This window comes from Rhipicephalus microplus, chromosome 7, assembly GCF_043290135.1.
Source record: "Rhipicephalus microplus isolate Deutch F79 chromosome 7, USDA_Rmic, whole genome shotgun sequence".
NCBI lineage: Eukaryota > Metazoa > Arthropoda > Arachnida > Ixodida > Ixodidae > Rhipicephalus > Rhipicephalus microplus.
This window is the reverse complement of record NC_134706.1, coordinates 138,774,261-138,799,236: the sequence shown is the minus strand read 5'-3', so window position 1 is coordinate 138,799,236 and position 24,976 is coordinate 138,774,261.

The window sequence follows — 24,976 nt, the reverse complement described above, 5'->3', positions numbered from 1 at the left end:
AGGGGGAAGGCAAGGTTTACTTCCCAAAGGTACAATGTGTTTATAAGAGACGCCATCAGAGGCAACTCCGGAAGGATAGACTACCTTGGATTTTTGGGCGTGCACCACAATCTAAGAGCATGGGCCTCTAGCGTTTAGCCTGCATTGAAATGCAGGCCGCCGTGGTCGGTATGTGACCTTCTACCTGCATTCAGCAATCAACCGTTTAACCGCTCGACTACCGTGGTGAATGAAACACTCAGACATAGGTGCTTCAGTGCAGCAAGGCTCTCTGACCAGATAACACATTGGAGCTGTAGGTCGCACTTGCAATTGAGACAGAGGAAGGGGAGATAAGTGGCATGGTGTACAGATGACAAAGAGAACAGAGGAAGGTCTGTAAGGGGAGAAAAGCTAAGAGATCAGCCTCGAAGTGTTTTCTAGCCTGCCATTCAGCCTTAGGAAAAGAGAGGGGGGGTATTAAAGAAAGCAGAGAGAAAGTGTTGATGATGGTTAGGAAGGTGGCAATGAAGAAAAACGATGGAAGTTGAAATGAATTTATAGTCTCTGTCGAGTTATGTCTCGCGGAAAATCTTTTTCAGCACATTTAGAATACTGCGCTAATGACGAGGTGGCAGTCAGAACAGAGCATTAAGGAGCTTGTTTAGCAAGCTTCTTACGGCCGTACGCTATGAAAGCGCATGTATCCGCTGAAATCGGCCGACTGGTGGAAGTGCGAGTGCTGTCCCCAGTGAGAGTGGCTGAGTGGGCATCGCGAGTAGTGCTGGTAGGAAGAAGAATGACGACACCCAGTTGGATGGTGATTTTAGGCTGACAGTGAATCCAGCGACCAGAACAGATCAGTACCCGCTTCCGAACATTTAAGACATCTTTGCTATGCGAGCGGGAGGCAAGGTGTTTAGCACGTTTGATTTACGGAACGCATACAACCACCTTCTCCTTGATGATGATACTAAAAGAATAGCTGTGCTGAATACGCACAAGGGCCTGTGCTGCTACAACCGCTTGGCTTTTGGCATTGCCTGGGCGTCTGCGATGTTTCAGCAGGGCATTGAAGTGGCACTACGCTGTAAAAAAATTACTCCGAGGTCGGAGTAAAATGCTTGTCCTCTAGCGTACCCCCTATTCGGAGCAATTTCACTCCAGCCACCGGAGCGATCGCGTGGCGCCACCGGAGTACTTCTTACTGGTATTTCCCACCGGCTGGCCGGAGTGATTACGTGGCCCCTCCGGAGCATTTTTCGCTGGTTTTTCACTCCAGCTATCAGGAGCTTTTCTGTGGTACCTCCAGAGTATTTTACGCATGTACTTACTTCGTACGGACAGAATATCAGTGAAGTAGATTAGTACTTTTTAAAGTGTTTGCTCCACTGTTTACTTATTGTACGCTAAACACATTGGCTAGATGAAGGAAGTCCCAATTCTCATGCAAGCACTGCAGAATTACTGTGTATTCTTTTCCACAGAGCTCTAGCTCATGAAATTCAAGAAAACACATGAGTCCTTACTTTTTTGTTTATTGAAAACAAGCTGCCATTTCTGTATGATTACCTAGCATTTGGGAAAAAGGACATGAACAAACAAGCATCAAACAGCGCCAATCCCCTGATTATGCTCCCGTGGTTGCTCCGGAAATGCTCCAGCAGATCGATTTTGCCCCGGTAAATTTCTACAGCTACATTTCTTAAATATACAGCATTGCTATTGTAAAAAATACTGATTCATTCTATCTTAGAGTGCTCTCCCTGCGTGAGTAATGTATACAAAGTGTGTGTTGTGGATAAAACTGAATCTGCCTAAAGAAAAGCTGCTCGTGTCATTTTCAATCGGTATGACCATAATTTTTATTCCTAATCTGCAAGGAAATATTTGAAGTTATACTATTTTGCACTAGATGTGGTACAAGCTCTGAGACTATTGCACTCTGTCATTCACTCGTCATGCCGGTTACCTAATGACAATTTCATCGTATATGCTGGTGCTCTGCCAACCTGACGTGGTCACAAGCTTAACATAAAGACATTTTTGCACGTACCGTTAGTAAGTGCAAAAAAAAAAAGATTTCTCGGAGTCATTTGAGCGACTTTATCAGGTCTCGCATTCTATACCCAGTTGCGCTAATAGGAGGGGATGATTTTTTATATTTGTTCTGTCTAGAACTTACTGGGATATTACCGCTATTCTTTTTTGTTGTAACTTGACCAAGAAGGACAGAAACCAAATGAACTTGATAGCACGGGCTGACTGCATTTATCCAGCGCATCACTGACGTCTCTGTACAAGCAACAAAACATAATACCTGAATACAGATAGCTTCCGGCTTTTTAGACCTTTCGAAAAACGTGTTACATCAAGAACGGGTGGACAGGCACGCAGGCAGTCAGCATAGTGGCCGCACCGAACTTAACACAGATAGCATCCACCTCGCACCCAGTCAAACGGCGTTCTGTTGTTGTTGTTGTTGTTGTTGTTCTCCTATTGTTAGTGGCGCATACCCACTGTGGGGGATCGGCCAAGAATCGAGTGGCTTTAAAATTTACTGTTCAGATTTAGAATGATGGAGGTATAACAGAAAGATTACCGATAGCCTATAGGCAAGTGTGGTGCTTAATGTAATGCATACAAATATTTACATAAACAAATTTATTCTTAGAATAGAACAATAATCTGATTTTATACGTATATAATTGTGTGGACATGTTAAGATAATGAAACTGGTTAATTAGTCAACCTATTAGTTTCATCAATATAGTCCCGGACGGCCGCGCATACTGTGCCATTAAAAAAACCAGAAATGGAAGCTCCAAAAGACAAAATGACAGGCAGAGATAAGTCCATACCAATGCCACGCAAAGGAATTTCTAATAGGGTTTTTCGTAATGTGTTAAACCGCCTGCAGGTCGAAAAAAAATGGTCTACTGTTTCCAGTTCATCACAGAATGCGCACAGAGGCGAAGGTGCCTGAGCAGACCTGTGTTTATAGAAATTTAGATTTTGTACCCGGCAACGCAGCCTTGTGATAGCTACTTCTTGTTTTCGAGTGCGGCAAAAGTCTCTTCGCCAGGGATATAATAAATGGCGATATTCTGTAGAGTTTGTTAGTGCTGAACCTTTAAAGACTTGCATAAGCGTACGTCTGCGGAATCGAGCAGCAGTCACATAAGCGGATGATGGACAGAGCGGTAGAATTGGTTCGCTGATTGACGACTTAGCTAGTGTGTGCATGCCATTATTCATATGCAACAGTGATACTGTGCCTCACTATTGCGATAACCTGCATTGGGCTGCCGTACTTAAAAACAAAAATATAAGAAATAAGAAAAGCAATGAACCATACAGATATTATTACATGAACTTTAACGATATAGGCATCATGTCGAGTTAACGTCATTTATAGTTGGCTCCCCTCTTATAGTAGCCAACTAAACAATACACTTGTGTTCCAACGATTCAGCAAGCTATAGTCACGCATTGCTCGACACGAGAGGAATACGCCAACGAAAATTTCATCTGATACTCAGATGCTTTCACTCTAAAGTGCACTCGGTTTTGAATGAAATAACACTGGCGTAATTGATCTAGCGTGGGTGCTACCGGAAGGTCAGACCACAATTTTCCAAACGTCATTGCAAGCGACATATCTGGGAACGTACAACATGCACACAACTACTACACTAAAAAAAAAAAAAACCCTCGATACACCTCCAAACACTTGGCTCAAGGATAAATAATGCTGTATTGACAATTACTAGCCGACTTCTTCGCTGGAAACCAACTCCTACAGGCCGTCGAATTGGCTGAAGTTATTCAATAGGAATGACTTAGTTGTTCAATGAACCACAAGTAAAAAACGAATATGCTTAGCTATCGGGCTCATGTAAACATGGAATTTCGAGATTTTATTCCAACATGCCATGATTTTATTGGTATGTCTTTTTGAGCTAGTTGATATTATCTCAGTGAACTAGCCATTTAGGAGAAACCTTGAAGAGACTGAATTCTCTTGGTAAACTTCACTTCCATCGTTGATTCTGTTGTTTCTTTCCGTATTTGTTTTATATTTTGCTAGGACAGATATTTACAAACACTCGATTTTTCCCAGGACTGTGTCGTAGTAGAACACTAGGGATGAAATAAATGACCTTTCTTAAGTTACCACAATACCCGCGATAGGTGTTGTGCTTCCATTTTGTATGTTTTACTTCGTTTTACTTACTTCTCTTGTAACTACAGAACTGCATTTTTTATAGTACGCAGTCTGAGTGCCTTTACTAAGTTGAGTGTAAAAATTTGCGCATGCCTTGTACTCACTATATTGATATTTTGGTATTCTAATCTTTTTTAGCGTACTATGAGTGCCCTTCCTGCAAGGACTGAATTCTGGTCTGCAGTATGTTATAAATAAACAAAATATGGACAGATATTTTACTTTTCACCCATAAACTGCCTATGATTCGCCACAGACGTACCAATTTGAGAACATCATGACTTTTTTCACCTTCTCACGTTCTCACGTTCACTCCACGTTCTGAAATCGAATGTCCATTTGCATGCATAGGTTGCGACTAATTTATGCGCCCCCATCGTTAGACGTACCGTGCCCGGATGTCGCGTGACTTGCGCTCATGAATCGTCATGGAGATCTAATTGAAACACGGCGTCTTGCCCGAGCGCAGATTCATGGTACCTCAAAAATAAGCGGGCTCGCTTGTCGTACTGTGATGCAATGCGGCCAGCCTCGAACGTTCGGTCCCTAGCCGCACCCACATCCAGGTGGGCAGTGGCGAGGCTTAACTTAAGCAACGAGTTGACCAACACGACGGCTTCAGAAGTGGCGACAGCGTTTAGTGCTATCACGCTTTCCTTGAGGGCCCTTGGAGTCCCGCCGGTACCACTGAAGGAGTCGGTCATCGACGACAAGCGAAAGATTTATCCTGTGGCCACATTTGATTTGTTCGCCTACGCGATTCGCCTGCTGGTCGCCATCAGCCACCGTGAGCATGATCTGTCGTCGTTTCGCGTATTGCTTGCCCTCGCTCACATATTCCGGACCTTAACTTCGTTCCTGAGCATCGTTCACTTTCATCTGCACTACCGATTGTTAAGCAATATTGTCCCTAGGATACACGCGATCTTCGACTCACATTCCCACGCAGCGAAGCTCGCACACTTCATGAAGCTCTTGTCAGTTTTCTGTGTAGTGTGTCTCTTCATGCTTTGGCCGACCCTCCTGATGAACGCATTTGGGCAAAGGAAGGCATACCCATCACACGCGAGTGTAACGGTGTACGGGCAATCCTTCTTTTGATTGACACCTGCCTACTTACTCTGTCGAAAACAATCTCCTCGTTTTTTATTGTGATTTTTGTTGGGTTTTGTCACATGTTGTGCAGCTCTACCCGCCACTTTATGTTGTCTATGAAGTCGGAGCTCACCAAGGCATGCGATTCTGACACGAAGGCCGTCCGGAGTGCGCTCTTGAGACTGTCACAAATCTCAGGTGCAGCCAGTGAATTGAACCACATCTACGGCGCCATTATATTCTGGTGGTACGCCGATCTCACCGCCAGTTTTCTGCTCGGCATTCCTTCCTGCATCCTCGCTGTCTCTGGCAGTGTTCAATTCTCTGAATACGCGTTCAGTTTAGTCGATCTTGTGAGAGATATGACAGTTTTTATGACAGTGACATTTGTGGCTTCAGAAATAGCCAAGAACGTGGCAGATTCATTGCACTACGCACTTAGAGAGATCATTACGATCGAGGACCGCCACGTGGACCTAAATTTTGCACTTCTTCTCAAGACCCTTGTCTGCCACATCCAAGACGCAAAAGTGGAGCTTTCAGGTGCTGAGTTCTTTCGGTTGGATCGTGCTCTGATTAACAGAGTGCTGCTTCTTGTGTCTACATTCGCTATCATTCTGTACCAGTTCTTGTCGTGAAAACATGTTTATGCAAAAGCAGCTATAGGCTTCCGTAGTACTTCCTTCTCAAAGGTTGATGCACAATGTGTTAGAGCATTGGATGACCCACTCGTTACGCTATTTGTATTTTGCGATGACTGGTTGTTCTCTCAATTTTTAAAACGCTTTTCTTGCACGAAGGGGGGTGCACTTCAGACTGACCTCCTCAGCTAGACGGTTGGTGAACCTGGCTTCAGAAAACATTGTGGACTGCATGAATGGGGTTATTGCTTTAGATAGCGAACCGAATTCATATGGTTGGGGCTTTTCTAGACCTGAGTTTTATGCGACTACAGCTGTTCAGCGACGATGTTTTGCATAAGCAACAGAGATGTCCAGTATTTTCCTACTGTGACCATAAATAGACCGTGTTTATTTCGAATACTGCGTATTTTCAAAGCTAACGGTGGAGGAGAGTCTTGTATGAGAATATGTTCAGGAAGCCTCACAAGTAGTTGCATGGTTAATAGGAATACTGCTATCCAACATCAGTGACTTTCAGCTTAAAGGGGCTAAAATTAATATATATATTTGATGACTTGATCTAGTAACTGTTGGTTTATTGAATAATGTACGATGAAAAAAAATGCAGCACATGATTGCCTATAATAAAGAAACGCACGAAGTAAATCACGAAATCATGCTTTTTTCATGACTGTACAGCTATATTTTAAATACGTAGTTCTAATGTAAACAATCACCATAACGCGTTTTTTAACACGCCCTGTATTTAGAGGTTGATATCGAATTTTTTTCAAGCACGCACTGACATGTTAGCCTTTTTAGACATGAACATATAAAACTGATGTAAATATAATCAATAAAAAATTTAATCTTGTTGCTTTAAATAGTACGAGTTGTTCATATCCTTTCGATTCTGTACGTTACACGTCAGGTGGAGGAGTAATGAGAACAGCCGTATGTGACCAATGTATAATGCCTCACAAGTTTGCTTGCTGCTTTTGCCACTGTGTATGTTGCATTGTAGCTCTGATCGACACCTTTGTCAAACTACGTATTGAATCATTTAGCTCCAGAGTGAATCGACATGGTTCTGGAAAAATAAAAATGATGAAATCCTCATGCTTTGTGCTGTAAAAAGTACTGCTTCTACAGTCGCCGTTGCGATTTAATGCTGCGCCAAGAACATTCTAACCTTTTATTTGCAATGTTTAGTCCCGCAGTTGTTCGACATGTTTCTGCTACAAATAAACTGAACTGAGATTTCATGCATCGTACAGTCGTTGCATCCCCTGCTAGCACGTTATGGTTCCCGGGTGGCTGCGCCCATCGACAGCCATCAGCGTCCCACCCGAGCTTTGGTCATGACAGGCCCCACGGCACGTATACTTCGCAAACTTTTAGGAGCGAAGCTCCTTAAGGCGTGGGCTGTGCGTCCCCTGTATGTAGCCACCTCTCGTTCAGTTCTAAGTATTACGCTAGCCACCGCCCGATCTAAAGGGTACAGCCATATCCATCCGTCCATCCGTCCATCCGTCCGTCCATCCATCCATCCATCCATCCATCCATCCATCCATCCATCCATCCATCCATCCATCCATCCATCCATCCATCCATCCATCCATCCATCCATCCATCCATCCATCCATTCATTCATCCATCCATCCATCCATCCATCCGTCCGTCCGTCCGTCCATCCATCCATCCGTCCATCCATCCATCCGTCCATCCGTCCGTCCGTCCATCCATCGGTCCATCCATCCGTCCGTCCGTCCGTCCGTCCGTCCGTCCGTCCGTCCATCCGTCCGTCCATCCGTCCATCCATCCATCCGTCCGTCCGTCCGTCCGTCCAAAAGATGCAAGATGTTATAAACTAGATGGTGGTACGTGTAGTTGATTATGAAAGATGCGAGGTGTTATAAAATAGGAATGATGCCACATATGGCGCGTGTCATCGTTCGATATAGTGCGGCGACGTACGCTAGGGGGAGCGTTGCAATAAAATCGAGTGGGCAAAATGTACGGAGGATTCATGGTTTACCAGGTTTCCTCCGGAGCTTCGCCCACTCATCATCATTCACTTCGTGGATAAGGCGGCATTTTTTTAGTTTTTTCTCGGGGTCATCTTGACGGCTCTCACCACAGAATGAACTATTTGGTCTAGAGGTGTGTATAAAAATAAGCTGCCATAGAGCTTTGTGAGCACACAGAAAGGAGCCCCGGAAACGTGAAGCACGCAAAAAAATCCACTTTAAAAATCGGCCCCGTATCTGCATTTTTATCTCCAAATGTCGTCGCAAGACGATAGTCCAGCGTGTGGAGAGAGTGAACAAACCATTTGTTTGATGTTCGGTGCAAGAAAATGGGTGAATGACACTGGAGGCGCTGTGTTAGAGTGACTCGAGCGTGCAGCAAAGGTGGACGAGCGCATCAAGTCATGTCACACATGGAAGATGAGCGCCATCTGGCACTTTTTTTGGAAAACAAAGCACATGGCTCTGAGACGGGTGTGCACGCCCGTCTCAGAGGTGATAAGGTGTAGAACGCAAGGCGACGGGTAGGTGCCAACACGGTCTCGTCTTACCAAAGCGTTGGAAACACTCGCCTTTTCGTGCAAGCGTTGCTTGGTCAGTGTAGATTGTTAATGATGATATATGGTGTTTTTTGGCGCAAGGGCCATTTGATGGCCAAAGAGCGCCAGTTCATGGGACAAGGAATGTGGACGATGATTGTTATTAACGGCTGCGGTAGAATTGGTTCGCTGATTGACGACTTAGCTAGTGTGTGCATGCCATTATTCATATGCAACAGTGATACTGTGCCTCACTATTGCGATAACCTGCATTGGGCTGCCGTACTTAAAAACAAAAATATAAGAAATAAGAAAAGCAATGAACCATACAGATATTATTACATGAACTTTAACGATATAGGCATCATGTCGAGTTAACGTCATTTATAGTTGGCTCCCCTCTTATAGTAGCCAACTAAACAATACACTTGTGTTCCAACGATTCAGCAAGCTATAGTCACGCATTGCTCGACACGAGAGGAATACGCCAACGAAAATTTCATCTGATACTCAGATGCTTTCACTCTAAAGTGCACTCGGTTTTGAATGAAATAACACTGGCGTAATTGATCTAGCGTGGGTGCTACCGGAAGGTCAGACCACAATTTTCCAAACGTCATTGCAAGCGACATATCTGGGAACGTACAACATGCACACAACTACTACACTAAAAAAAAAAAAACCCTCGATACACCTCCAAACACTTGGCTCAAGGATAAATAATGCTGTATTGACAATTACTAGCCGACTTCTTCGCTGGAAACCAACTCCTACAGGCCGTCGAATTGGCTGAAGTTATTCAATAGGAATGACTTAGTTGTTCAATGAACCACAAGTAAAAAACGAATATGCTTAGCTATCGGGCTCATGTAAACATGGAATTTCGAGATTTTATTCCAACATGCCATGATTTTATTGGTATGTCTTTTTGAGCTAGTTGATATTATCTCAGTGAACTAGCCATTTAGGAGAAACCTTGAAGAGACTGAATTCTCTTGGTAAACTTCACTTCCATCGTTGATTCTGTTGTTTCTTTCCGTATTTGTTTTATATTTTGCTAGGACAGATATTTACAAACACTCGATTTTTCCCAGGACTGTGTCGTAGTAGAACACTAGGGATGAAATAAATGACCTTTCTTAAGTTACCACAATACCCGCGATAGGTGTTGTGCTTCCATTTTGTATGTTTTACTTCGTTTTACTTACTTCTCTTGTAACTACAGAACTGCATTTTTTATAGTACGCAGTCTGAGTGCCTTTACTAAGTTGAGTGTAAAAATTTGCGCATGCCTTGTACTCACTATATTGATATTTTGGTATTCTAATCTTTTTTAGCGTACTATGAGTGCCCTTCCTGCAAGGACTGAATTCTGGTCTGCAGTATGTTATAAATAAACAAAATATGGACAGATATTTTACTTTTCACCCATAAACTGCCTATGATTCGCCACAGACGTACCAATTTGAGAACATCATGACTTTTTTCACCTTCTCACGTTCTCACGTTCACTCCACGTTCTGAAATCGAATGTCCATTTGCATGCATAGGTTGCGACTAATTTATGCGCCCCCATCGTTAGACGTACCGTGCCCGGATGTCGCGTGACTTGCGCTCATGAATCGTCATGGAGATCTAATTGAAACACGGCGTCTTGCCCGAGCGCAGATTCATGGTACCTCAAAAATAAGCGGGCTCGCTTGTCGTACTGTGATGCAATGCGGCCAGCCTCGAACGTTCGGTCCCTAGCCGCACCCACATCCAGGTGGGCAGTGGCGAGGCTTAACTTAAGCAACGAGTTGACCAACACGACGGCTTCAGAAGTGGCGACAGCGTTTAGTGCTATCACGCTTTCCTTGAGGGCCCTTGGAGTCCCGCCGGTACCACTGAAGGAGTCGGTCATCGACGACAAGCGAAAGATTTATCCTGTGGCCACATTTGATTTGTTCGCCTACGCGATTCGCCTGCTGGTCGCCATCAGCCACCGTGAGCATGATCTGTCGTCGTTTCGCGTATTGCTTGCCCTCGCTCACATATTCCGGACCTTAACTTCGTTCCTGAGCATCGTTCACTTTCATCTGCACTACCGATTGTTAAGCAATATTGTCCCTAGGATACACGCGATCTTCGACTCACATTCCCACGCAGCGAAGCTCGCACACTTCATGAAGCTCTTGTCAGTTTTCTGTGTAGTGTGTCTCTTCATGCTTTGGCCGACCCTCCTGATGAACGCATTTGGGCAAAGGAAGGCATACCCATCACACGCGAGTGTAACGGTGTACGGGCAATCCTTCTTTTGATTGACACCTGCCTACTTACTCTGTCGAAAACAATCTCCTCGTTTTTTATTGTGATTTTTGTTGGGTTTTGTCACATGTTGTGCAGCTCTACCCGCCACTTTATGTTGTCTATGAAGTCGGAGCTCACCAAGGCATGCGATTCTGACACGAAGGCCGTCCGGAGTGCGCTCTTGAGACTGTCACAAATCTCAGGTGCAGCCAGTGAATTGAACCACATCTACGGCGCCATTATATTCTGGTGGTACGCCGATCTCACCGCCAGTTTTCTGCTCGGCATTCCTTCCTGCATCCTCGCTGTCTCTGGCAGTGTTCAATTCTCTGAATACGCGTTCAGTTTAGTCGATCTTGTGAGAGATATGACAGTTTTTATGACAGTGACATTTGTGGCTTCAGAAATAGCCAAGAACGTGGCAGATTCATTGCACTACGCACTTAGAGAGATCATTACGATCGAGGACCGCCACGTGGACCTAAATTTTGCACTTCTTCTCAAGACCCTTGTCTGCCACATCCAAGACGCAAAAGTGGAGCTTTCAGGTGCTGAGTTCTTTCGGTTGGATCGTGCTCTGATTAACAGAGTGCTGCTTCTTGTGTCTACATTCGCTATCATTCTGTACCAGTTCTTGTCGTGAAAACATGTTTATGCAAAAGCAGCTATAGGCTTCCGTAGTACTTCCTTCTCAAAGGTTGATGCACAATGTGTTAGAGCATTGGATGACCCACTCGTTACGCTATTTGTATTTTGCGATGACTGGTTGTTCTCTCAATTTTTAAAACGCTTTTCTTGCACGAAGGGGGGTGCACTTCAGACTGACCTCCTCAGCTAGACGGTTGGTGAACCTGGCTTCAGAAAACATTGTGGACTGCATGAATGGGGTTATTGCTTTAGATAGCGAACCGAATTCATATGGTTGGGGCTTTTCTAGACCTGAGTTTTATGCGACTACAGCTGTTCAGCGACGATGTTTTGCATAAGCAACAGAGATGTCCAGTATTTTCCTACTGTGACCATAAATAGACCGTGTTTATTTCGAATACTGCGTATTTTCAAAGCTAACGGTGGAGGAGAGTCTTGTATGAGAATATGTTCAGGAAGCCTCACAAGTAGTTGCATGGTTAATAGGAATACTGCTATCCAACATCAGTGACTTTCAGCTTAAAGGGGCTAAAATTAATATATATATTTGATGACTTGATCTAGTAACTGTTGGTTTATTGAATAATGTACGATGAAAAAAAATGCAGCACATGATTGCCTATAATAAAGAAACGCACGAAGTAAATCACGAAATCATGCTTTTTTCATGACTGTACAGCTATATTTTAAATACGTAGTTCTAATGTAAACAATCACCATAACGCGTTTTTTAACACGCCCTGTATTTAGAGGTTGATATCGAATTTTTTTCAAGCACGCACTGACATGTTAGCCTTTTTAGACATGAACATATAAAACTGATGTAAATATAATCAATAAAAAATTTAATCTTGTTGCTTTAAATAGTACGAGTTGTTCATATCCTTTCGATTCTGTACGTTACACGTCAGGTGGAGGAGTAATGAGAACAGCCGTATGTGACCAATGTATAATGCCTCACAAGTTTGCTTGCTGCTTTTGCCACTGTGTATGTTGCATTGTAGCTCTGATCGACACCTTTGTCAAACTACGTATTGAATCATTTAGCTCCAGAGTGAATCGACATGGTTCTGGAAAAATAAAAATGATGAAATCCTCATGCTTTGTGCTGTAAAAAGTACTGCTTCTACAGTCGCCGTTGCGATTTAATGCTGCGCCAAGAACATTCTAACCTTTTATTTGCAATGTTTAGTCCCGCAGTTGTTCGACATGTTTCTGCTACAAATAAACTGAACTGAGATTTCATGCATCGTACAGTCGTTGCATCCCCTGCTAGCACGTTATGGTTCCCGGGTGGCTGCGCCCATCGACAGCCATCAGCGTCCCACCCGAGCTTTGGTCATGACAGGCCCCACGGCACGTATACTTCGCAAACTTTTAGGAGCGAAGCTCCTTAAGGCGTGGGCTGTGCGTCCCCTGTATGTAGCCACCTCTCGTTCAGTTCTAAGTATTACGCTAGCCACCGCCCGATCTAAAGGGTACAGCCATATCCATCCGTCCATCCGTCCATCCGTCCGTCCATCCATCCATCCATCCATCCATCCATCCATCCATCCATCCATCCATCCATCCATCCATCCATCCATCCATCCATCCATCCATCCATCCATCCATCCATCCATCCATTCATTCATCCATCCATCCATCCATCCATCCGTCCGTCCGTCCGTCCGTCCGTCCATCCATCCATCCGTCCATCCATCCATCCGTCCATCCGTCCGTCCGTCCATCCATCGGTCCATCCATCCGTCCGTCCGTCCGTCCGTCCGTCCGTCCGTCCGTCCGTCCGTCCATCCGTCCGTCCATCCATCCATCCGTCCGTCCGTCCGTCCGTCCAAAAGATGCAAGATGTTATAAACTAGATGGTGGTACGTGTAGTTGATTATGAAAGATGCGAGGTGTTATAAAATAGGAATGATGCCACATATGGCGCGTGTCATCGTTCGATATAGTGCGGCGACGTACGCTAGGGGGAGCGTTGCAATAAAATCGAGTGGGCAAAATGTACGGAGGATTCATGGTTTACCAGGTTTCCTCCGGAGCTTCGCCCACTCATCATCATTCACTTCGTGGATAAGGCGGCATTTTTTTAGTTTTTTCTCGGGGTCATCTTGACGGCTCTCACCACAGAATGAACTATTTGGTCTAGAGGTGTGTATAAAAATAAGCTGCCATAGAGCTTTGTGAGCACACAGAAAGGAGCCCCGGAAACGTGAAGCACGCAAAAAAATCCACTTTAAAAATCGGCCCCGTATCTGCATTTTTATCTCCAAATGTCGTCGCAAGACGATAGTCCAGCGTGTGGAGAGAGTGAACAAACCATTTGTTTGATGTTCGGTGCAAGAAAATGGGTGAATGACACTGGAGGCGCTGTGTTAGAGTGACTCGAGCGTGCAGCAAAGGTGGACGAGCGCATCAAGTCATGTCACACATGGAAGATGAGCGCCATCTGGCACTTTTTTTGGAAAACAAAGCACATGGCTCTGAGACGGGTGTGCACGCCCGTCTCAGAGGTGATAAGGTGTAGAACGCAAGGCGACGGGTAGGTGCCAACACGGTCTCGTCTTACCAAAGCGTTGGAAACACTCGCCTTTTCGTGCAAGCGTTGCTTGGTCAGTGTAGATTGTTAATGATGATATATGGTGTTTTTTGGCGCAAGGGCCATTTGATGGCCAAAGAGCGCCAGTTCATGGGACAAGGAATGTGGACGATGATTGTTATTAACGGCTGTATAAGGGCCATAAATTCCTCGTGGTAAGGCGGGTAAAACCATACAAGTAATAAAATCATGACCATGCCGTGAAAGGTGTGTGTGGTGCGAATAGATGAACAAAGTTGGTGATAATAAAAGACGATGGTGGATATGTATGGCATTAGCACAAGTTCCTCACTCGTTCATAGCCTTGCGTCCAAGGGCCGCGAGGCAAGTGCTTTCTTGTGTAGCCACTTTTTAGGCGCATGTTTTGTAACTTCTAGAAAGGACACATCGCAGTCTACAGCCTGCCATTGCCACGGTGGCGGATATGCTACAGGAGCCATTAAACTGTGTTCAAGTGAGAATCCAGTTTCTTCAGCTAGACTTTTCAGGCGAACTGAGAAGGGCTGCCTCATCGAAGGCCTGTTTTGAAACAGAATTGAGCTCGACAAATCATTAAAAGTAGAGTATGAGGGGTGATTCTTATCCGCTTTCACCTTAAGGAAATAAACAAAGGACATGTAAGTTCTCTGCAGATGAAGCGACCACTCATTTGACTCAACATAAAGGCTTTCTATGGGGCTGGTGCGAAAAGCACCCGTAGAAAGGCGGATGCCCAAATGGTGCACGGGGTCCAGCATCTTCAAAGCACTTTGCGTTGCAGACTGATAAACAACGGCCCCATAATCTAAGCGGGTGTGAACAAGGCTTCGAAACAGATTCATGAGGCATTGCCTGTCACTACCCCAAGTAGTACGTGACAACACTTTTATAACATTCATGGCTTTTAAACATTTTGTTTTTAAATACTTTATGTGTGGTACAAAGTTAAGCTTGTTGTCCAAGATTAAGCCTAAGAATTTATGCTCGGCTTTGACGGACAGAAGTTGCCCGTTCAGTCGAATGTCAGGTTCCGAGTGCATGCCTCTCTTTCGAGAGAACAACACACACGTGCTTTTTTGTGGGTTAAGTCGAAATCCGTTTTCATCTGCCCATTCGGAGACCTTGTTTAAACCCAGCTGAACCTGCCGCTCACACATTGCCAAGTTGCATGACTTGAAGCCAAGCTGAACGTCGTCGACATATGTACAATAGAACATATTGCGGGGGATGGACAACTGCAAAGAATTCATTTTGATAATAAAAAGTGTGCAACTAAGCACACAACCTTGTGGCACGCCTGTTTCCTGGACAAATGTTTGTGAGAGAACACTGCCCACACGGACACAGAATGTCCAATTGGACAAGTAACTCTCAATTATGGATAGCATTCTACCACGCACACCCAGGTGAGACAAGTCTCTTAATATTTCAAAACGCCATGTTGTGTCGTAAGCCTTTTCAATATCAAGAAACACAGAAAAAAAGTATTGTTTATGGACGAAAGCATCTCGGATCTGTGCCTCGATACGCACCAGATGGTCGGTGGTAGATCTACCCTCTCGAAACCCACATTGGTATTGGTCAAGCAGATTGTGTGTTTCAAGGAAATATAAAAGTCGGCGGTTTATCATTTTTTCAAAAAGTTTACAAAGGCAGCTGGTTAGTGCAATTGGTCTATAACTTGAAACAGAGGAAGCGTCCTTGCCCTGTTTCAATATAGGGATAACAATGGCTTCTTTCCAGGAAGTAGGTACGGTGCCAGAAAGCCAGATAGCATTGTATAGGGAGAGTAAAGTTTTTCGCGTTTCAAGCGGCAGGTTTTTCAACATTTCATACATGACATGGTCGTGGCCTGGGGCAGAATTACTGCAGGAATTTAGTGATGTTTGTAGCTCAGCTAAGTTGAAAGGTTGGTTGTATGCCTCGTATGTTGTACACTTGTATTCCAGTTTCTGCTTTTCGATTTTTGATTTATATCTTAGAAAAGCTTCAGTATAGTGTGACGAGCTAGAGACCTGCTCGGAGTGTGCACCGAGGAAGTTCGCCTGATCTTCCAGGCTGTCAGCCTGTGTGTTTACGAGTGGGAGTGAGTGTACTTGTCTTCCTGCTACTCTACCAACCATGTTCCAGACTATAGCCTCTTGGGTATAAGAATTAATCCCCGATAAAAACTTGTGTCAGCTTTCTCTTCTGGCCTGCCGACGCGTTCTCCTGGCCTGAGACTTCATTTTCTTAAATTTTTTTAGATTTTCGGCTGTCGGTGAGTTCCGAAGCACCCTCCATGCTTTGTTTTGCTGCCTGCGTGCATTTTGGCACTCTTAGTTCCACCATGGCACACGTCGTTTTCGATGATGTCCATTCGTTTGTGGTATGCTTTTTGTTGCTGCATCAATTAGAGATGCTGTGAAGTAGTCGACAGCCGCTTCAATGTCTAAAGTGCATATGTCGCGCCAATTTATATGTGTGATGGTATAAAACTGTTCCCAGTTGGCTTTGCTTAACAGCCATTTTGGAACCTGGGGCGGGCATTCAGTTGATGTAGGTGTGCTCAAAACTACGGGAAAAGGGTCACTTCCGTAGGGATTTGTGATGACTTTCCAGTGAAGTAGAGGCACAAGCGATGGAGATACTATGCTCAGGTCTATTGAGGAATAGGTATTGTTAGCGAGGTTATAATAGATTGGTTCTTTCGAATTCAGGAGACACATGCTTGAAGAGAGAAGAAACTGTTCAATCAGTCGACCTCGGGCGTCACAACGAGAGTCGCCCCATAGCCTGTTATGTGCACTAAAGTCCCCTAGAACAAGATAGGGTTCGGGAAGTTCATCCATCAAAGACTGGAACTCATGTTTGCGTAGTTGAATATGTGGAGCTATGTATATAGAGCAAACGGTGACAAGTCTGCCTAGAAGCACCACTCGAACAGCCACTGCCTCAAGAGACGTTTGGAGTTTCAAGTGTTTACATGCTAAACCTTGCTTAACTATAATAGCTACACCTCCAGATGATGCCACTGCATCATCACGGTCCTTTCGGAAAATTATGTAACTGCGTAGAAAGTTGGTGTGTTTAGATTTTAAGCGTGCTTCCTGTACACACAGCACTTTTGGTGAGTGAATGTGTAGAAGTTCTTGGACATCGTCGACGTTAGTGAGAAGGCCTCTGTCATTCCATTGTAGAATCTGTGTTTCCACATTTGATGGAAAGTGGTGCTGTGTGTACGAAAATGAAGTGGAACACGGAAAAAAGGTCCGGTAGGGATGGAGATCAGGTGAAAGAGTCCAGCCGGGGGTGCGGCAGGTCGTTTTCGACGTTGACATTTATCCCAGGACGCCACGTAGCGTCGAACCGACAGCGCGAGACCACGCCAAAAGAAGCGGCGCCGGACTCGGTTGTACGTGCGAAATACACCCAAGTAGCCGGCAGTTGGTTCGTCGTGAAGCTCAAGCAGGACCGCTGAACGGAGATGGTTTAGGCACAACTAGAAGTAGCTCAGGGCCATCTGGCTGGACGCTACGACTATACAGCGTGCCATATAAGAGAACGAACATGCGGAGTGGCACGTCGTTAGGGTCAGATTCCAGACGGACAATGAGTGACTGCAAGGAAGGATTGCGACGCTGTTCGTCACCAATCTGACGAAACCTAGACTTGGACATGACGCTGGCGCCAGGCTCGCCAACCGACTCATCCGGTTAGTCAACAGGGTAGCGGGACAAGCAATCGGCGTCCAGATGGAGGCGTCCAGAATTGTAGGCTTCTGAGTAGGAGTACTCCTGAAGACGCAACGCCCAACGACCAAGTCATCCAGAAGGGCCCTTAAGTGAAGAAAGCCAACAGAGGGCGTGATGATCTGTGACGACAAGGAACGGTCGGCCATACAAGTAAGGGCTTCGAAACTGCCCAGGCAAGGGCAGGGCATGCGCGTTGTGTTGTATAGTAGTCACTCTCCGAATTTGAATGAAGATGATTTGCGTATGCAATTACATGATTAGTGCCCCGCTGAGGTTGGGCCAAAACTGCGCCGATGCCGTGACCGCTAGCGTCTGTCCGCACTTCTGTAGGAGCATTTGGGTCAAAATGTGCAAGTACCGGTGGTGTCGTTAGAGCGGTGATCAGTCGAGAGAAAGCGTTAGCTTGAGGAGGACCCCAAGAAAACGGGACGTCGTGTTTGAGAAGGTCTGTGAGTGGGCGTACGAGTGCCGCAAAGTATTTTACGAACCGGCGAAAGTAAGAGCATAGGCCCACAAAACTGCGAACATCATGAATAGAGCGCGGAACGGAAAAGTTCGTTACTGCGCGTACTTTAGCCGGGTCTGGCCGTACACCGGAAGCGTCAACAAGGTGGCCCAACACAGTAGTTCGACGAACACCGAAGCGGCACTTCGAGAAATTCAGGTAGAGACCGGCATGTTGGAATATTGATAGAATGGTCGAAAGGCGTTCAAGGTGTGTGGCTAAGGTGGGTGAGAAGATAATCACGCCATGCATCTATGTACCGCAAGCACGTCGCCCATTTAAATCCTTGAAGCAGCGTGTCCATTATTCTCTCGAAAGTTGCTGGGGCATTTTAAAGACCAAACGGCATGACCTTGAATTGCTAAAGGCCGTCGAGGGTAACAAATGGAGTTTTCTCGCGATCCATTTCGTCTACAGCAATTTGCCAGTAGCCAGGTTGGAGGTCTTGAGATGAAAAAAAGGTGGCGCCATGAAGACAGTCAAGTGCGTCGTCATTATTATTTCGTTATTTTGTTATTTCGTTGAGGTGCCGATAATCAATACGGAAACGCCAGGAGCCGTCTTTCTTCTTTACCAAGACCACTGGGGAGGCCCAAGGGCTTGACGATGGTTCGATGATGTCTTCCGATAGCATGTTGTCCACTTCCTTATGAATCACTGCTCGTTCTGATGCGGACACGTAGTAAGGCCGACGGTGGATGGGCGCAGAGTCACCAGTGTCGATTCTGTGCTTGACAATAATTGTCTGGCCCAAGGGGCGATCACAGATATCAAAAATGTGACCGTAGGAGGCCCAAACGCGGCAGAAAGCGTCGACCTGATCACGCGAAAGGTCTAGTCCAATCATATTTCGAAAGATGGCTTCGGCAAAACCGAGTAACCGTGAGACTTCGGCTTGGTCCGGAACAGTTACAGTGACAACGGTTATGTCATGATTTCTTATGTCAGCGAGTTGAGCAATCGACATCTGGTAGGGCAACACTTTAGGAATGAGGCCGAAATTTAATAGCGGAAGAAACAGTAGTCCACTATGGTGGTGATGGTATGTGGCACTGTAACAGTGCGCATCCGTCGTGCGTCTCGAACCACACCCGCGGAGGGCCATCAAGGTAAAGAAGCACGTTGGAAAGCATGAGTGTTGCCCCGCCGCGGTGGTCTAATGGCCAAGGTACTCGGCTGCTGATCCGCAGGTCGCGGGTTCGAATCCCGGCTGCGGCGGCTGCATTTCCGATGGAGGCGGAAACGTTGTAGGCCCGTGTGCTCAGATTTGGGTGCACGTTAAAGAACCCCAGATGGTCAAAATTTCCGGAGCCCTCCACTACGGCATCTCTCATAATCTTATGGTGGTTTTGGGACGTTAAACCCCACAAATCAATGAATCAATCAAGCATGAGGGTTGGGTCCCACCTATAGATGGCGCTGATTCGTTCATACACGTTGAGCCACTTGTCAACGTCAAGGCCATCCTGTTCGGAAAATACGCAAGGATCACGAGCAGGAGGTAGGACAACGTACGTAGGAGTCACAGAAGAGGCGGGGGATGAAGACGATGTACCTTGAACCTTTGACATGGTAGGACCCGGGATGATGCGGCCGCTGTGGAGCTTTGTGATGAGTACAGGGAAGGCCCAGCACGTCCACCACAAATATGTTGCGTAAAATTAGACGGAACGTGACTATTTGGCAGTGTATTTACACTGATAGAATCGGAGCACAGCACACAGAGCGAGCAAACCAGTCCTCTTCGTCGTCTTCTGAGCCCAGAATGGTTCACCCTTCATGCGATAGCTACGTAGCAATATCAAGGTAGCACGAAAAGCATTTAACAGTGAGAGTATACGATGATAGCCAATTATTTGCTGCATCTAAGTTTCAGTTTCGCGAGCATCTGCTACAGCGCTTATGGGATGGCACGTACGTTGTAATAGACGTTTTGTTGCGCTGTGCAAAGCCAAGGACTCGCCTTTCACTAACGACTGTGGCTAAAAAAAGAAATGGCTCGATGACCTTAAGCCATCGAGCAATCCATGCACTTTCTCGCCAATTACAAGTAAACAACACTACATGTGCACCACATCAATCAAACTACGCCTACATCGATGCATGCAACGTTTGAAAATGTGCCTCAAATGTTTTCCCCCGTTTAACGCGACCAGTTAAGTTACATTCTAACGAAGATGCGCTGCTCAACTAATCCTCAACTCAACTCAACTAATCCGGTGTAATCGAGCACGGCATAGTGGTGAACGGAATGCTGTTTTGTACGTAGACGTAAAAGATTGCTTTTCTTACACTATCCTTATTACAAGACACCGGAGCAACTTTTGTACCTGCGGACGAATTGTGCAGAAATGAAGAACAGCAGTAATCAAATCAGATTGTATGCGGAATTTAGCTGGTTCCATGCACCACAGCTTTTTTATAAAGCCGGATTGCGAGAACGTGCATACGCTTACGCTTAATTAAGTGTCTACGTAAAACGAGGGAGACTCGTCGGGAGGTGTTTCAGTGCTAATGCTTTTCACAAAACACGGTGCAAATATATCGTCCAGCGTAGTTTGAGAGAGTTAACAAAGCAAGGGACGTGTATACGAGTTTTGAAGTCGAGACACGTTATCACACGTGCAAAAAGGACGAAAAAAAGAGAGAGAGAGACTCTCGTTTTATCGCCGTGAAAGCTTGAAACTTATAGATAATAAGAAAAATTTTCTGGCCCAGCAGACGTCAGGGAAAGTTTCCGCAAAGCAGCGTCGGATGCATGGAGAGCATAAAAAAGTGGAGTACGCGTTTTATGGGAGTGACAACCACACTGAAAGCGAGCTGAAGTGCGACTGTCTTTATATGTGAGAATTAATGTTAAATAGGAAAGTTGTGAGTTAATTAACCAAATCTTCCTTAAGTAACTGTATTGGAAACAAACTTAGTATTCATCTAGTAAAAATGACACTAGTGACATAATAGTTGATTAGCGTTGTCACAGGCCGATATACATTTTTATTTTTTATTTATATTTGGCAAACTAGAAGAAGGTAGCGTACGTTAAAGCCGGCTATCCCAGCGTCATGACAGTAATGTACGAGATAAAGAGTGCACGGTTATACAGCCACACGGGGCCGTTTCTATCTTCTAGTAACCTTGGGAAAACGCATTGTAACACTTTTTTTCTATTTTTGAACAAATTTCAACAGATGTTTTTTCATTTGGCGCCATTCGAAGCATTGACGATATCTTAGCAATAGGGCAAATGCAAGCATTGCTGCAGTGCACGAGCGGTTACAGCGTTCAGCTACAATCTAGGAGGTACTGAGTTCGATCCGCAGTGTCACCGATAACTTTTTAAAAAAAGGTTGTCCGGCTTGAAATTATGCGTGGCGGCGGGTACTAACTTTTTGAGCATGGGGCTTTCGCGCTTTCCTTTTCACTGCCCTTTTGACCCAAAAGCACTGTGTCGTGCTCCTTCATAAATTACATATTTCAAGGTTCATAATTTTCCCCTCCGTCCTCTCTTATCGTAAAAGTGCCCAGCGCTGAAATACCAATATCATACCTGCTATATTACTTTTCACGTGTTTGGATATTCGACCAGTGATAAGTCGTCACGGTGTTTTGAAGAAAATCTACACGTGCAGCGAGCGAGCTAATTGCTTGCGGCCAAGTTGACTGTCTTTGTGGGGACACATTTTTGTGCTAATTTGGTGGGCATCATTACATGCAGCAGGTAAAAGAGCACGGACAATTAGAGAAGACACAAACAGAGTGATTAGTTTGTGTCTTCTCTCACGCTATCTGTCACGCTGTGCACTTCAGTCTAATGTCTCTGTCAATGGTTAAAATGACCTATAGCAGATAATGGAGTTCTGCTGAGAGGGTCCCCTATTGTCCAGAACGGAACAGAACAATGGCAATTTGATTTGTGTCATAGAGGGATACTCTGCTTTTGGTTACTGCAATAAGTTTTTAAACCGTAGTTTATTTTTTATTAACAACAGTTTCTTTACAGATAAAAGGTGCATGGACATAACTTGTGTATTGAGCTTGACTGTGTTTGTGACCTTAATAGTAATTGCCAACCAGTATTACAATATGCATAAATATAACACACATATACAAGCACGGGTGATAGCTTGTTTGTTCTGATTAAAATTCATATGTGTAAATCGAGATATTCAACGAACGCAATGTGTACAAGGTATGATATGTAGAGTATCTATGCTCTAAACTAATCTTGGCTGGTTGGTTCGATTTTACCCAATTTCTTTCTCTTGAGTGTACGTTGGCAAATGAAACAACTTCTTCGAATGCACACATTTTGTGTAAGGTCACATTTATTTTTATGCAGCAACAACAAATTGAAATGTATAATGGCTCAGAAGAAAAAGAACTAGAAACAATTTCAGCAAAATCACTACAAAACTTATTTATTAATAATAAACGGATTCTCATTTAAAAGATACATACATACATACATACATACATACATACATACATACATACATACATACATACATACATACATACATACATACATACATACATACATACATACATACATACATACATACATACATACATACATACATACATACATACATACATACTGTTATGGCGTTTATTAGCAGGCACACATCCAGTATACACAACGGCGACAGTAATGGCCAAGCACGGACTCTCAGCGCGAGCGGCGTCCTTTTTGGGTAAACCCACTAGAGAACACTTGAGAGTTAGACCCACTTCAGTGTTCGGCGGCTTCTCTACAATTACCCCGGAGTCGAAGAGGGAGCCGCCTGGCGACCTAACAGCTTGTCACTACGAGCGGGTCATAGTAAACCTTCAGGCGCTCCACGGTGACTATGTCGCGCCCACGACGGCGCATGTCCGAAGATTGTTCAATTGGCTTGACGAGATAGTTGACTGGAGATGTGTACTCGATCACACGGTAGGGACCTTCATATTTCAGGAGTAGTTCAGAAGAAAGGCCAGCTACAGAGGTCGGGATTGAGAGCCATACAAGGGAACCAGGAAGGAACGTGGGTTCAGAAGTGGTGGAGCCATCACGAATACTCTTCTGCCGCTTTGCTCATGCGTCGCAAATGTCTTGGCCAGCTCGCGACACTCTTCAGCAAGCCTGGGTGTCTCGGAAATAGGTGCACACTCAGATGGATACGGCGTGTACGGGAGTATAGTGTAGATGGTGTGTGACGGGTGCCTTCCGTACAGCAAGAAGACAGGTGAAAAAGCGCTCGTGCTCTTAGGGGCGGTGTTGTAGGCGTAGGTGACGAAGGGCAGTTTTTTATCCCAATTCGTGTGGTTGGCGGCGACGTACATCGAAAGCATGTCGCCGAAGGGGCGGTTTAAGCGTTCGGTCAGACGATTCGTCTGCGGGTGGTAAGCAGCTGTTTTTCCGTGGACAGAATGGCACTCAGTGAGAATGGCGTCGACGACTTCTAACAAGAAGACACGGCCTCGATCGCTGAGAAGCTCCTGGGGTGAACCATGGCACAGTATGAATCGATGCAGTAGGAAGGATGCAACATCACGCGCAGTAGCCGCAGGAAGAGCGGCGGTTTTGGCGTATCGCGCTAAATGATCTACGGCGACGATGGCCCAGTGGTTGCCAGCGGACGTCAGAGGCAGTGGTCCATAAAAATCGATACCTATGCGCCCAAACGGACTGTCAGGGCAAGGTAACGGTTGCAGACCTGCTGGTGACATGTGTGCGGACAGTTTGCGGCGTTGGCAAGCGAGGCAGGAGCGAATGAACTTCTGGACGTAGTGGTACATCCCGTGCCAGAAGTAGCGTTGTCGAATGCGATGGTAGGTTTTGAATACCCCAGAGTGCGCACATTGCGGATCAGAATGGAAGGATTCACATATCTCCGCCGCAGACTGCGGGGTATCACGAGTAGCCACTGTCGGCCATCGGCGTCGTAATTGCGTCTGTGTAGGAGGCCGTCACGAAGGACGAAATGGTGAGCTCGATGACGCAAGGCACGCGTGGATGGCGTTGCGGGTGGATCAGAGAGCAGGTCGATCAGTGGGGCGATCCAATTATCCTTTCGCTGTTCGGTAGCGATGATGTCAGCATCAATGGCAGGAGCAGCAACAGAGGATACTGAGCAGAGCACGTCAGCTTCAGGCAGAGGGAGTGCGAGAGGGCGTCGGCGTCAGCATGCTGGCGTCCGTTGCGGTAGTGCACGCGGATGTCGTAGTCTTGTATGCGAAGAGGCCAACGGGCGAGACGGCCTGAGGTATCCTTCAATGATGACAGCCAGCGTGGTGCATGATGGTCGGTGACGACATCGAATGGGCGACCATACAAATAAGGTCGAAACTTTGTAAGGGCCCAGACGATCGCCCGGCACTCTTTTTCCGTGACGGCGTAGTTTGTCTCAGCTCTCATGAGCGTACGGCTTGCATATGCCACGACATAATCAGGGAATCGGGGTTTGCGCTGCGCCAGGACAGCGCCGAGGCCTACACCGCTGGCGTCCGTGTGCACGTCCGTTGGGGCTGTGGGGTCATAGTGGCGTAGAATGGGAGGAGATGTCAACAAATGGCGGAGCTTGGCGAACGCGTCATCGCACTCGGATGACCACAAATTAAGGGGCCCGTTACTTCCAAGGAGCTTCGATTGATATGTGGGGTTTAACGTCCCAAAACCACCATATGATTATGAGAGATGCCGTAGTGGAGGACTCCGGAAATTTTGACCACTGGGGTTCTTTAAC